Source organism: Oncorhynchus kisutch, linkage group LG7 (assembly GCF_002021735.2).
Source record: "Oncorhynchus kisutch isolate 150728-3 linkage group LG7, Okis_V2, whole genome shotgun sequence".
NCBI lineage: Eukaryota > Metazoa > Chordata > Actinopteri > Salmoniformes > Salmonidae > Oncorhynchus > Oncorhynchus kisutch.
This window is the reverse complement of record NC_034180.2, coordinates 3,264,793-3,280,564: the sequence shown is the minus strand read 5'-3', so window position 1 is coordinate 3,280,564 and position 15,772 is coordinate 3,264,793. Positions and strand designations below refer to the sequence as shown.

Below are 15,772 nucleotides of genomic sequence, written 5' to 3'. Positions count from 1 at the left end.
GTACAAGATGGCAACAACAACTGCCCGAGTTACACCAGGAATGCACAATCCATCAGTGCTCAGACCGCAATAGGCTGAGAGGCTGGACTGAGGGCTTTTAGGCCTGTTGTAAGGCAGGTCCTCACCAGACATCACCGGCAACAACATCGCCTATGGGCACAAAGCCACCGTCGCTGGATCTGACAGAACTGGCAAAAAGTGCTCTTCACTGACGAGTCTCACCAGGGGGGATGGTCGGATTCGCGTTACAGGGAAGACATCCTCCTCCCTCATGTGGTACCCTTCCTGCAGGCTCATCCTGACGTGACCCTCCAGCATGACAATGCCATCAGCCATACTGCTCGTTCTGTGCATGATTTCCTGCAAGACAGGAAAGTCAGTGTTCTACCATGGCCAGCGAAGAGCCCGGATCTCAATCCCATTGAGCACATCTGGGACCTGTTGGATTGGAGGGTGAGGGCCAGGGCCATTCCCCCCAGAAATGTCCGGGAACTTGCAGGTGCCTTAGTGGAAGAGTGGGGTAACATCTCACAGCAAGGACTGGCAGATCTGGTGCAGTCCATGAGGAGGAGATGCACTGCAGTACTGAAGGCAGCTGGTGGCCACACCTGATACTGACTGTTACTTTTTATGTTGACCCCCCCCCCCTTTGTTCAGGAACACATTATAAAAGTTCTGTTAGTCACATGTCTGTGGAACTTGTTCAGTTTATGTCTCAGTTGTTGAATCTTGTTATGGTCATACAAACATTTACACGTGTTAAGTTTGCTGAAAATAAACGCAGTTGACAGTGAGAGGACATTTATTTTATTTGCTGAGTTTACATAACCCTCAAACTAAATTCTGGACATCGAAGCCAATTCCACTGCGTTTTCTCATTGTTGCTCTCTAATCAGGGAGTGATTTAGACCTGGAACACCAGGTGTGTGCAATTCATTATCAGGTAGAACAGAAAACCAGCAGGCTCCGGACCTCGTGGGGTCAGAGTTGAGTACCCCTGCTATATAACATTGAGAACTACAAACCAGGGAAAATGTTCCCTACAGATCAAAACATTTTCAGGATACTGTGTTGCCCACTGGTACTGGTAATATAAACAGCAGTCCCCAAATAACAAGGGTAATGTCAGTTTCATGTGGATAACAATACAAGTGTGAGATATGGACCTGCTCCCATCAAAACATCCATTCAGTTCGCCGATAACGCAAAGTCATTTCCTCTCTCGCCAGTTGTGTGCTGCTTTTGTGTCATCCAGAATCAATTTGAGGTAGTTTTAGTTGGATACATGGCATTTCTAAGCCAGCCTTTTGGGCCAGACAGCTCCCATTAGACACTTGCCTGGAGGTATAGCCATATAAGAAAAATCACATTAGTACGCAAACACAGCCGAACTCTGGACAGATCGACTGAAGAGTTATGCTTCATCTCTGCACTTCACTCACCTTATCTCATCCTCAAAAGATGATGTATGATTGAATCCCTGTGGTATGATATCAACTAAAGCAATCCAGTCACTACTACTGGACTATCTGCAGTGAGCCTCTCTGAATCCTAAGTGCCACAAATAGGATTCTCTCCAACCCGTATTCATCAGTAATTGGAACAAAGTTAACTTGTGGGAATACGCCATCCGCACAAGGATAGCCACACTGAGACACACAGTGGGCAGAATCATGGATGACGAGTCAAAGTCAAGCAGGTCGAACAAACAATAAATTCCCAGAGCTATAAGGTGGTGGTGGTGGTGGTGGAGGGGGAGGGGGGGGCATTTTTTCAAATTAGCTCATTTATTGCAGTCATCTATCAGCATCTAGGTTGTAATTGTTGTTCAAGGTTTTCCCCTTACTTTTCCTGTTGTCACACACACACACACACACAAACAGAGAGAAAGAGTGATGAAAAGCAGAGATAATTGAAAAGGAATCAAATGGCAAATGTAATCTGGTCGAATGAGACAGATTGGCCTGATCAATACAGGCTGTATGACTCAATAGCAGCGTCCCAAATGGCACCTATTCCCAATAGGGCTCTGGTCAAAGGTAGTGCACTATATAGGAAGTAGGATGCCATTTGGGACGCAAACAACATCTTTTATTTTGACATCAGCATGTTTAATTTACACGGGCTGTTTTTACTTTCACACTTATTTAATGTAGATAATCAAAACACAAGCAATACAATCTCAAGGTAGTTGATGTAATTTCATTCCTATCCCAAAAGCAACAACTGGGGTAATGAGAATATAACAGGGGTTTATGCCAATCTTGTACATATGAATGTATCAAATTGGATTTTAAATTGCATCAAGCTCTGTTGTAGAATCAGACGACCAGACACAAACAGCAACAATAAGCCTTACGGTCTTCGTTGGCATGCCAACCCACTGGGCCCAGTGGTGATTGGGCAGTAGCGTGTCCTCAAGGTGGTCGTGGCGATCTGCAAATGATAGAGAATGCATTTAATAAAGCACATCATAATTAGATATACAGAGATACGCACGCTCAAGCACAGGCACGGACGTAGGCACACACACACACACACACACACAATGTTCCGTAGAAGGAACACAGAACAGAAATTACATTTTCGAAAGAAAACAACAATAGCAGTGCCCCTCTGTGTGTACATTGCACTAGATGCCAAAACACTGATTACTAATTGTGTTTTGACGACACAGCTGCAGCTAACGGGGGAATAAATATGATTAGGAAGAGAAAACCATTTAGCATTTAGCTCAAATCGCTCCCTAATAAAGACATTAAAGGGTTAATCCTCATCAAACTCAATTTAGTGTGAAGCAGCTGTAGAGTTTCTGCACTGTGGCCAAAGCCTGTGGAGGCGTCCAAATTGGCACCCTATTGCCTACATAGTGCACTACGTTTGACCAGGGCTCTGGTTATAATGGGTTTGGTGCTTTCACAGGTTTGCGTCCAAAATTGCACCCTATTCGAATTACCCTCGTTTACCAGAATGCTTTTGTCTGATATAATTGAATTAGTTTCAAGCACTAATGCAGGCCTGCTTCGCTGAGTTGGAATAGGGAACGAAGAATAAGGGTTGATGAGATTATCGTTGGGAGAACGAGGGGATTATTAAAATATTATTATACAGAGTAAAATGAAATGCTGCTAATAAATAAACCGTTAAACCCCTTTTGTTCATTCTGATGAGTTTAAGGAGATACATTAGGAAACCCAATATGCAGTGTGTCTACAAGTCTAATCCTTCAGATGTTAGTGACGTGTATGATGATGATGGAATTCATCGAAACGTGTTGGTTTTAACAATGAAATATTCATTTTTGAAGCACGACTTCCATTGTGCTACCGAGAGTTGATGAATATCTTTTCCACTTTAGTCTGCTCAGTCAGTCTGTTCATTCACCTGAAAAGCGAGGTAAGCAGCAGCGTTTTCTTTGATCTTAAAATACCAACAGCGAATCTTGCAGAGCTTTACTTTACAGTTTACAGAGCTATAGAGCTGTTACTATAGCTGTAACATGTATACATTATGTAGCCTATGCATTGACTTAGCCATGGCTTTTAAGATGTAGCCTATGCATTGCCTTAGCCATAGGTTTAACAGGTAAACTATGCATTGCCTTAGCAATAGCTTTAACATGTAACCTATGCATTGCCTTAGCCATAGGTTTAACATGTAGCCTATGCATTGCCTTAGCAATAGCTTTAACATGTAGCCTATGCATTGCCTTAGCAAAAGCTTTAACATGTAGCCTATGCATTGCCTTAGCCATAGGTTTAACATGTAGCCTATGCATTGCCTTAGCAATAGCTTTAACATGTAGCCTATGCATTGCCTTAGCAATAGCTTTAACATGTAGCCTATGCATTGCCTTAGCAATAGCTTTAACATGTAGCCTATGCATTGCCTTAGCAATAGCTTTAACATGTAGCCTATGCATTGCCTTAGCAATAGCTTTAACATGTAGCCTATGCATTGCCTTAGCAATAGCTTTAACATGTAGCCTATGCATTGCCATAGCAATAGCTTTAACATGTAGCCTATGCATTGCCTTAGCAATAGCTTTAACATGTAGCCTATGCATTGCCTTAGCAATAGCTTTAACATGTAGCATATGCATTGCCTTAGCAATAGCTTTAACATGTAGCCTATGCATTGCCTTAGCAATAGCTTTAACAGGGCCATTCCATGTTTTCATTTTACGCTGATTGCTTTGAAGGGAAAATACACGTGTGTCATCATTACATGTTATTACGCCGTCATGATGGAATCATCCTTTGTCTTTGACCCCGCGACCTCCGAAGCAATGAATACCGGGGCTTCCATCCCCTAACCAATCACCTTCCTAACCAATCACCATTATTGCCGCCAATAACACTTCCTGTTCCTATGATTTCACTTCCTCCTTGTATAATTACAGCCGCTCCGCCCGGCTCTGAAGGTAAAAGGACTGTCTAACGCAGGTCAAAACCATAAATACACACCTGGACCAGCTGTGGCTTGACGTCAACGGGGTAATTTACTCCACGTCAAAATGAATTGGTTTCCATGACGTTGGATTGGATTCTAACTCATGCATAACGTTACAGCTGTGTATAACTCATGTCTGGTCCGAATAAATTACCCAGGTCTGGAGTTGGTTGTTTTCCCACAGCATCAACCAATGAAGTAATGGGAGAGAAGAGTTCAAATGCTGTCTGAGGTTGACTTTGTGGAATGGAGAGATGTATTGTAGCAATTCCTTAATATTTACATTGACATTAATTTATTATTTGTTAAAGGGGCAATCTGCACTTGCTACATCTATTTCTGGACTCATAAATTAATGATATCTACCCATGAACTTAATTCAACTGTCATACCCCATCAGCACCCACAATATAAGCTCGTTTTACTCCAATGTTTGTAAACAAAGTAAATGTAAACAAACACTATATAGCCTCAAAACATAGTTCAAACTATAATTTTGATTTCATGGATGGTCAGTCCTTCCATCCATGGCTCTGTCTATCAATTTGAGAGTGGTTTCATTTTTCAAGACCCCATCCCTCAGCTTTTTACAGAAACAGGGGCGGGGAGTAGACTTTGTTGTTGTTTGAGCTGCTGATTGATACTTTAATGAAGATCTCAATGTCTTATCTCTGGGTCCAATGTAGTTCCCCCTTATGTTACTCTGTCATGCAAACATTCATTTTGAAGATCGTTCAGTAGCCTTTTTTACATAATCAATTTCCTTTTGAAGGGCAAACCAACTGACTGACTAATGTTCTTTGTGCACCCTCTGAGAGAAAAACAACCAACCCCAGAGCTATCGGATTACCATACAGAGAGAGAGAGCCCTGTTCCTACCACCAGTAAATCTCCTACAACTCCCACTCCCATGATGCATCATTAATCGGAACCGTTCAACAACTGTGCTACCCAGTGTGGTCAGTAGTAACACTGCTTTGTCATCGTTTCAATGAACAAGCACACACTCACACACTCACACACACACACACACACACACACACACACACACACACACACACACACACACACACACACACACACACACACACACACACACACACACACACACACACACACACACACACACACACACACACACACACAGGGCTACAGTATGTCTGCAGATACCCCCTCCAACTACCATATCTAGCAGACGCAGACACAATAAACACAAACAATGGTACTGTCAGTGCCAGCAGCGCAAAGCTAGTGAGTGCTAGGAGGTGTTTTGACACCATGTCCTGCCTGGGACGGAGAGAGCACAGTCGTCATCCATTATCCCTACCCAGAGCACCACTGAGGGCCCTGGCCTGCTATCTGAGAGACAGGCCGACCGCACAGGAAACCAGATAAGATCCCATCGCCATCGGGACCGAAGGGAAAGGTGGACAGATTGCAGGCGGCAACACAGATGGGCACATTCTCCGATGGGTGACGCTCCCCCCCCCCCCCCCCCCCCTTCCCCTTCACTGGAAGACAAACATCCAGGCTTCAAAAGAGGAAAAGTGTACTCTACCATAGTGCTTCGTGATGGAATTTAGTGGGAGAACGTTGGCCTGAGGTCAACCACAAAACATGCACCATTTGAGTTGTGTAAACAGCATCTCTCACAGGGAAACTAACACCATGGTTTATCTGTACCAGCAACACAAAAGATTCAAAAGATGTCAATGATAAACTCAGCAAAAAAAGAAATGTCCTCTCACTGTCTACTGCTTTTATTTTCAGCAAACTTAACATGTGTGTGTGTGTGGGGAGGGGGTGGGGGCTAGAGAGCGTGCTATGGAGTAGACGTGCTATGCTAGAGCTCCGCTTTATTTTGAAACAAATTCATATTTATCTTAACCTCTCACAACCTATAACTTCAAACATTGTCTGGCAATATGACAAAGGGAAAAGGCACCAAAAATGGAGGCGCTAAACAAGATAATTTGAATGAGAGAGACAACGAACCAATTTCAACACCGCCGACCCACGAGGAGTTAGCTGAAGAGGCTAGCTCCCAAGAGTTCCCCACAGACCCTACTCAAAGTGACATACTGGCTGCCATAAACTCACTAAGCAAGAAGGTGGACACAAGGTTGGCTGATATCTCAAAGAGTATTGGGACTTTGACTGAAACTGTGAAGGCAAGTAAGGGAAGGGTGCATGAGGTTGAGCAGACGACAGTCGATCACGAAGGCCAGGCTACAGGACATAGAGAAACAGTGCGCAATGTTAAAAAATGACAACAAAACCCTGAAAGCCCGATTGGAAATGCTAGACGCCAGAACATCCGAATATTTGGGATCCAGGAGGACACTGAGAAAGGAAACCCACTGATAAGGTCTCGGAGCTGATACCGGCCCTGCTGGGGAGTGAACACTTCAAAACGGCCATCCTGATTGACCGCGCACACAGATCACAGGCAACGAAGCCGGCCAAGGGCAGGCCACCAAGGCCATTCATTGTACGGCTGCACTATCCCCAGACCAGGGATCTCATCCTCAAGCTGACTAGACAAAGTTCTCCCTTTAACTACAATGGAGCCAGGGTGTCTTTCTACCCAGATCTTACTTTGAAGGTGAGGAACCAACGGAAAGAGTATGATGAGTTATGCAACAGATGCAGGGCGGCCAACATCCGATATGAATTCCTCTTCCCAGCCCGGTTTAAGGTGACAGTCGAGGGATCAACACGTACGTTTGACAACCCAAAAGAGGCTGATCTGTTCTTAGCAAGCAAGTTCCCTGGCTCAGGATACAGAACGGCTGTGTCAACCGGCTAAATGGCCAAATACAAGCCAGGAATGTGTTTGAATTTCCTGCCTATCTCTTTTCGTTCAGAAGATCAGAAATTGGGACTTATACGATGGGTGAGATGTTGTGGCTTACATAGCATTGTTTAGCCTATCATGTTTTAGCGCCACTCACCCCCTAATGTGAGAGTGTTATTTAATATTAGTTTATATGCGGAGCATCTATAGAGGACGAGTTAGTTCAAGCTGTATGTCTAGACACCTTAAGGTTTATGTGTTAGTCAAGGAGTGCTTCGTTTGGGGAAGTCACTCAGTAAAGGGATGGGAGGTGGATGGGGTCTGTGTTTTATGTTCACATTTATTAATACAGGTGGCATGACAAGCTCCCGCATGGCGGGACATTTTTCTTTTGGGCTTTGTAAGACAGCAACAATTTGCCCTAAAATAAGAAATGCCACATAGTGACCGAGCATAGAGTAAACCTGGTGGAATAAAGATAGTCAGCTGGAACTGTAATGGCTTAGGGCATGTCGTGAAACAAGCTAAGGTTTTTTCTCATCTTAAATCACTGAGGGCTGACATAGTGCTTCTTCAAGAAACTCATATTAAACGCTCCGTTCAGGCCAAGTCGGCTGGATCGGTCAGATATACCAGTCTAACTTTGATGCAAAAGCGAGAGGGGTAGCAATCCTGATAAGGAAAAACATTCCTTTTGTTTACTCATCCTCGATTTCAGATCCTAATGGTCGGTATACAATTGTGGCTGGTACACTGAATTTGAAACCAATAACCTTGGTAAATTTATATGGACCCAACTTCGCTGATCCATTATTTTTTCAAAGGGTATTTAAGGACATACCAAATATCTCGGATACAAGTGTTATTGTTGGAGGGGACTTTAACTGTACGTTAGATCCTCTTTTAGATAAACAGTTATCAAGGTCACTTCAACAATCCAATGGCATCCGTGGTAACCAATCAGGAAATGTCGCAGTCATTGCGCCTGTTCAACGGCTGCTGACAGGGGTGCCCTATTTTTCCTGCTCTCTTCGCAATAGCCCTGGAACCCCTTGCTACTCGCATTCGGATAAACTGTCAAAAAAGCAAATTGATGCCGATATCATGGCCTGTGGATATGCAATTTTTGCAATCTACCCCATTTAGAACAGTGATGGACAAGTTCACAAGCCTTGGCATTGTAGTGACAAGAGACCTTGATCAGCTATTGAAAGCAAATTGGGACATGAAAATTTATCAGCTTAAACAAAATATAGATTTTTGGAAATCTCCTTGGTTGGTCGTATAAACGCTATTAAAATGGTTGTCCTACCCAGGTTTCCTTACCTCTTCCAATGCCTACCCAATTTCATACCACAAAGCTATTTAAGAAACTGGATTCAATAGTAACTCCATTTTATGGGATAACAAGGAAGCCAGAATTTCAAAGAAGCATAGTCCATCATATGTGAAAAAAGCCACTTATGACTTTAATCCAGTCATTTGTCAAACTCTTAGGATCTGGAAACAGATTAGGCATTTTCTTAACATACCCATGTATACATTGACAGCCCGATTTGCCTGAATCATGCTTTCCACGCTGCATTGGATGATGTGGTGTTTTCACAGTGGAGGTAGAAGGGGCTCACAACAATTGGTCATGTATACATGGATGGTCAGTTAGCTTCATTTCAACAATTACAGGGAAAGTTCAACATGCCAACAACACATTTTTTTCAGATACCTACAAATTAGGAATTTCTTAAGGACACATATCCCACAATATGGCATTAAGCCAAATCATCCTACATTAGTTAGCCTGATCCTTGTCAAACCCCATTCAAAAGGGTCGGTCTCTAGACTGCATGATGTGCTACAGGCCCAAATAGAGGTATCCACAGACACCATTAAAAGGGCTTGGGAACAAGAACTTGGTTCTGAAATCTCAGATGAGGACTGGGTAGAAGCTCTCAGGAATATAAACCACAGTTCAGGGAATGCCAGACACAACCTTGTACAGTTTAAGTTGATACACAGGTTACATTACTCAAAAGTAAAACTGCATAAAATGTTCCCAGACACCTCACCACTGTGTGAGAGGTGCAAGCAGGATGAGAGGACGTTGACCCACTTATTCTGGACATGTCCTAAGTTACATGCTTACTGGGCTCTCATTTTTGATTACTTATCTAAGGCCTTCGATAGAGTTATAGCCCCAGACCCATTGATCGCTCTGTTTGGTACAGTTGATGGGAATAACTGGGAGGGGAAGGCTGTCTCTTTGTACTCTATTAGCCAAAAGGCTCATATTGCAATTTTGGAAATTGGAGACTGTACCTACCTTTGAAATGTGGTTACGGTATTTAGGGAATGTAATACATATGGAAAAGTTTGATACAAAACCTCCAATAGAAGTCCATTATTTTACAAAATATGGCAACCGATACTGGATAAATGGTCTAGTCCCGCTTCATAACTGGGTTGACGATCTGCTGCTACTCTGTGCTGTACTCCACTCAATATTTATTCGTGGCTTAACTACACTGCTCGTAATGACTATATGCTGTCTTCTTATATATGTACCACCTAATAGGATTTTGAATAATGTGTCCCTGAACATCGGGGGGGGTCAATATCAAAGGTAACAGTCAGTATCAGGTGTGGTTCCCAGACATTTCTGGGGGGAATGGCCCTGGCCCTCACCTTTCGATCCAACAGGTCCCAGATGTGCTCAATGGGATTGAGATCCGGGCTCTTCGCTGGGCATGGTAGAATCCTGACTTTCCTGCCTTGCAGGAAATCATGCCCAGAACGAGCAGTATGGCTGATGGCATTGTCATAATGGAGGGTCATGTCAGGATGAGCCTGCAGGAAGGGTATCACATGAGGGAAGAGGATGTCTTCCCTGTAACGCACAGCGTTGAGATTGCCTGCAATGACACCAATCTCAGCCCGATAATGGTGTGATACACCGCCCCAGACCATGACGGACCCTCCACCTCCAAATCGATCCCGCTCCAGAGTACAGGCCTCGGTGTAACACTCATTCCTTTGACGATAAACACGAATCCGACCATCACCCCTGGTGAGACAAAACCACGACTCGTCAGTGAAGAGCACTTTTTGCCAGTCCTGTCTGGTCCAGCGATGGTGGCTTTGTGCCCATAGGCGACGTTGTTGCCGGTGATGTCTGGCGAGGACCTGCCTTACAACAGGCCTAAAAGCCCTCAGTCCAGCCTCTCTCAGCCTATTGCGGACAGTCTGAGCACTGATGGAGGGATTGTGCATATCCTGGTGTAACTTGGGTAGTTGTGTTGCCATCCTGCACCAGATGTACCGATCCTGTGCAAGTGTTGTTACACGTGGCCTGCCACTGCGAGGATGATCAGCTGTCTGTCCTTTCTCCCTGTAGCGCTGTCTTAGGCGTCTCACAGTACAAACATTGCAATTTATTGCCCTGGCCACATCTGCAGTCCTCATGCCTCCTTGCAGCATGCCTAAGGCACATTCACGCAGATGAACAGGGACCCCTGGGCATCTTTCTTTTGGTGGTTTTCAGAGTCAGTAGAAAGGCCTCTTTAGTGTCCTACATTCTCATAACTGTGACCTTAACTGCTAACCGTCTGTAAGCTGTTTGTGTCTTAACGACCGTTCCACAGGTGCATGTTCATTGATTGTTTATGGTTCATTGAACAAGCATGGGAAACGGTGTTTAAAGCCTTTACAATGAAGATCTGTGAAGTCACTTGGACTTTTACGAATTATCTTTGAAAGACAGGGTCCTGAAAAAGGGATGTTTCTTTTTTTGCTGAGTTTATGTCTGATGTGACAGAAAGGCATGTAATGCCATGAGCCGCATGAGCGACAGGAAAAACTAGCCCTTGATTATGACTTGTTAGAATATTACACACTTTGTATTGGCATTTCTTAGATTGAAAACCAAATACCTTATCATACATGAATTTTCCATGGAAAATGTGTGTGGTTTGTTTTCACAAGCTAATTCATGTTTTCCCCTCAAAAAACATGCAAAAAACATTAAAAAGGAAGTAATTAGTGTAATATTCTAAACAGTTTACAAGCCAAGGCTGTTGCTCCTCAGGGGAGATAGAAAGCTTTTACTTTGCCAACCGACAACATTCAGAAGTACACAAACCAGACAGGAGTGTATACCCAATCTACCCTAAACCCTGTTTCTTACCTGCTTTGACTACATAACTTAACGGAACCACAAAGTGTTAAATGGCTCACTTCATGGTATGTCCCTTCAAAAAGGTGCACGACTAATGCAAAAGGTGCACGAGTCCTCATCTTGCCTATCTTAGAGTGAGCTACAGAGTCAGCACAACTGGGCATTCTCTTATACAGTAAACATCACTGAAAAAACTTCTGAGGACAGAATAAGTATAGAATTCATCACATACAGTTGAAGTCAGAAGTTTACAAACACTTAGGTTGGAGTCATTAAAACTTGCTTTTCAACCACTCCACAAATTTCCTGTTAACAAACTATAGTTTTGGCAAGTCGGTTAGGACATCTACCTTGTGCATGACACAAGTAATTTTTCCAACAATTGTTTACAGACAGATTATTTCACTTACAGTGAATTATATCACAATTCCAGTGGGTCAGAAGTTTACATACACTAAGTTGACTGTACCTTTAAACAGCTTGGAAAATTCCAGAAAATTATGTAATGGCTTTTGAAGTTTCTGATAGGCTAATTGACATCATTTGAGTCAATTGGAGGTGTACCTGTGGATGTATTTCAAGTCCTACCTTCAAACTCTGTGCCTTTTTGTTTGACATCATAGGCAAATCGAAAGAAATCAGCCAAGACCTCAGAAAAAAAAGGAGGAAACAAGTACAAAAGTACCTATATTCACAGTAAAATGAGTCCTATATTGACATAACCTGAAAGGCCGCTCAGCAAGGAAGAAGCCACTGCTCAAAAACCACCATAAAAAAGCCAGACTATGGTTTGCAACTGCACATGGGGACAAAGATTGTACTTTTTGGTGAAATGTCCTCTGGTCTGATGAAACAAAAATAGAACTGTTTGGCCATAATGACCATCGTTATGTTTGGAGGAAAAATGGGGAGGCTTGCAATCCGAAGAACACCATCCCAACATGAAGCACGGGAGTGGCAGCATCATGTTGTGGGGGTGCTTTGCTGCAGGAGGGACTGGTGCACTTCACAAAATAAACGGCATCATGAGACAGGAAAATTATGTGGATATATTGAAGCAACATCTCAAGACATCAGTCAGGAAGATAAAGTTAAAGCTTGGTTGCAAATGGGTCTTCCAAATGGACAATGACCCCAAGCATACTTCCAAAGTTGTGGCAAAATGGCTTAAGGACATTAAGGACAACAAAGTCCTTAACCTCAATCCTATAGAAAATATTTGTGGGCCGAACTGAAAACTGAAAAAGCGTGTGCAAGCAAGGAGGCCTACAAACCTGACTCAGTTACACCAGCTCTGTCAGGAGGAATGGTCCAAAATTCACCCAACTTATTGTGGGACGCTTGTGGAAGGCTACCCGGAACGTTTGACCCAAGTTAGACAATTTAATGTCAATGCTACCAAATACTAATTGAGTGTATGTAAACTTCTGACCCACTGGGAAGGTGATGAAAGAAATCAAAGCTGAAATAAATCATTCTCTACTATTTTTCTGACATTTCACATTCTTAAAATAAAGTGGTGATCCTAACTGACCTAAGACAGGGCATTTATACTAGGATTGAATGTCAGGAATTGTGAAAAACGGGGTTTAAATGTATTTGGCTAAGGTGTATGTAAACTTCCGACTTTAACTGTACAGTACAAAAGAGGCCTTGCTCTGGGGTTGTTTTTAAATTATAGACGCATAGAAAACCTTGAGACTCTGAGGCATCACAACGCAGGAGAATGAAGAAAAGCTATCTAAGATTTAGCAGTCCTACTTAAGTGCAATGTGAATTTAAAGTTAATACTGAGGCTTTATCAATTGAAGTAGCTCGTCTCTTCCTTTACAGTTCTGTCAGAATAGTTCGACAAGAGCACAAGTCCAAATTAGCTTATTCATCTTATATTTTATTTTATTACATAATCCCTTGGTTTGAATGTATGAATTTTAATTTTAATATATGAATGTATGAATTTTACTTTTCAATTTGTTTTACTTCTTAAATAAAGTAGGATCAAACACACCTCAGAGTTAGTCCGAAGATAATACAATATTGTATTATCTTCCAATAGAAGTTAAGATATTGAAAATCTGTCAACTGTTGCCCCAAGCAAAAGCCCTTCTGTGAGTTGTTCATTATTATTGTCCATAAGTATGATTCTCTGGCAGCAAATCATTATAAATGTATTAAGGTAGAATCCATTACAACTCACTAAGACAGTGTGTACTGTACTGTCTGAGTCACGTCTGTACCCTCTTCTAGTCTAGTTGATGCAGTTACTTCAGGAAGTTTGAAGTGAGACATATTCACAACCGTACCATTGTCTTGTGTCACATGGCGTGACTTTCCTCTGCACTGTCGGGGATTATAGCTTCATGCAGGACTGACACCACCTGTCGGAAGACAACGCTACACTATTTAATAATGCTACCACGGTAACACACCTTTTGGATGAGCACATTATTGATCCATATGAGGATGATGTATGCTGCAGTACACAGTATGGGGTTTCCAAGGAAACCAGCAAGCTGAAGCGCTGTAAGGGGAACAGTCTTGAAGACATACTGTACAGATTGTAGCCTACAGCAGCAGGTCTTGGTGCAGCACCTCCAGTGCACTTCTAGACAGTAAAGGCTGGGAGCTGGGAAGAGGTTTTCTACAATGAGTCTCAATGTGGGGTCCAGAAGTCCTCACAAGGATAGTAAAAGAAGGTAGATTTGGCCAAGTGGGGACATTTCGCCGGTCCCTACATTTCAATGTGTGCTCGTGAGTCTCTATGTATGAGTGTTCCTGTATGATGTGCATGAGTTTGTTTGTGTTGTAATTGGTGTGGCTCAGCGACATGACAGGAATATGAATGCTGTGCTTTTGTGTGTTTAATTTCCCTTGGAAACATTTAGGAGACTGATATAATCTGATATATTCATACTGCAGGTACATTTATTGTCTTGAAGTGCATTAGTGTGTGTGTGTGCGTGCGTGTGTGTGGCTCAGTGACATGACAGGAATATGAATGCTGTGCTTTTGTGTGTTTAATTTCCCTGGGAAACATTTAGGAGACTGATATAATCACGCTGCAGGTAAATGTATTGTTTTGAAGAGTGTCTGCAGATATACTGTAGCCCTGTGTGTGTGTGTGTGCGTGTGTGTGTGTGTGTGTAACAGAGTTAAGAACGTACTGTGAGCTCACTCCACAGCTAGCTTGAACTGCCGCTGATGGAGCTATCCAATTAGATATTTTTCGAAAGCTCAAACAGTTGGTACGTTGTCAAGGAGCGCGCTCAAGTCTGTCTGTGAGCAGAGGATCACTGGTTGGAGCCCGGTATGGGGACAGGGTTGGTGGAGGAAGCTATACTGTTTGCAGCAAACAGATTTTTAGCCACTGCAGGCATTGCATTGTCATGTGTGATTGTGAATATACTGTTAGTGTATAATACATCAGAACATTTGTGTATGCTTGTTGATAATATGTGCATGTGTGTGTGAGTGTCACCTGTGTGTGCGTGCGTGTGCACACATTTATGTGTGTACTGATCCACTTTAGCTAGCTAGAGTGATCTAATCTCAGGTGCTCTCGCCTGAATATGGGTCCCTGGTGGCTTTCTCATAGTGTGTGATGGGACTAGGTAATAAGGGGAAATCTGCTGGAGAGGAGGGGGATTACACAAGAGTCCGTGCCCGACATACGTGACGTGTCCCTGGGTCTGGGGATGAGGAGGAGTGGGTCCAACAGTAACTTCCTCCACTCTAGAGAGGGGAAATCCCTGGCCTGCTTAAGAACATGTACACTGCTGAGTGGATTCACACTAAGACCCTCACATACTGTACTATGGAGGAAGGGAGGGAGGGAGAACTGGAAGAGAAAAAGAGACAGAGACAAAAGAGAGAGACAGACAGAGAGACAGAGAAATTCAGGATCTCTTTCTGAGTCCAATTGGCCATGATGGGTAAATTGAGACAGTATGCACACTGTAGAGTCAAATCATAGCTTCGCTTCACTTAATGGGCGTACTGTATTGTCAAAGCCAAAGGCATAGAACTGGTGTATTCACCATGACCATTAAAAAGTTCACTGTATGAAGTTTGTAGACGTCAGGTTCATTAAGTTCAGGCATAATACCATGCAATTATATGTGGACTTGTTATTAGCTGAACCGTACCCCCAAATAAATACCATTCACCCTTTCCTCTCTCTTGACTCTACAGAAGGAAAAAGCCTTTGTTAAACATAGAGAGTCTGGGAACATCAAAAGGTGAGGGAAAAGCAACCATATTTCGGTAATCCAACCAGCTGAAAATATGCGTTGGTACTAAATGAATTTGATGCCAGATCAGTTGGCGTCTGAGACATTATTACTGATGATAGG

At 43.0% G+C, this 15,772-nt stretch overlaps 1 long non-coding RNA gene across 1 annotated transcript in view; it reads right to left on the bottom strand.

The window, feature by feature from the left end:
- Nucleotides 1–783: 783 nt before the first annotated feature.
- Nucleotides 784–15,772, bottom strand: part of LOC116374665 (uncharacterized) — a 99,988-nt gene continuing 84,999 nt past the window's right edge. The window contains exons 3-4 of the long non-coding RNA XR_004210543.1: nt 2,360–2,436; nt 784–1,851 (exon numbers count right to left, since the gene is read on the bottom strand). This is a non-coding gene — a long non-coding RNA (uncharacterized LOC116374665). The remainder of the gene's footprint in view (nt 1,852–2,359; nt 2,437–15,772) is intronic.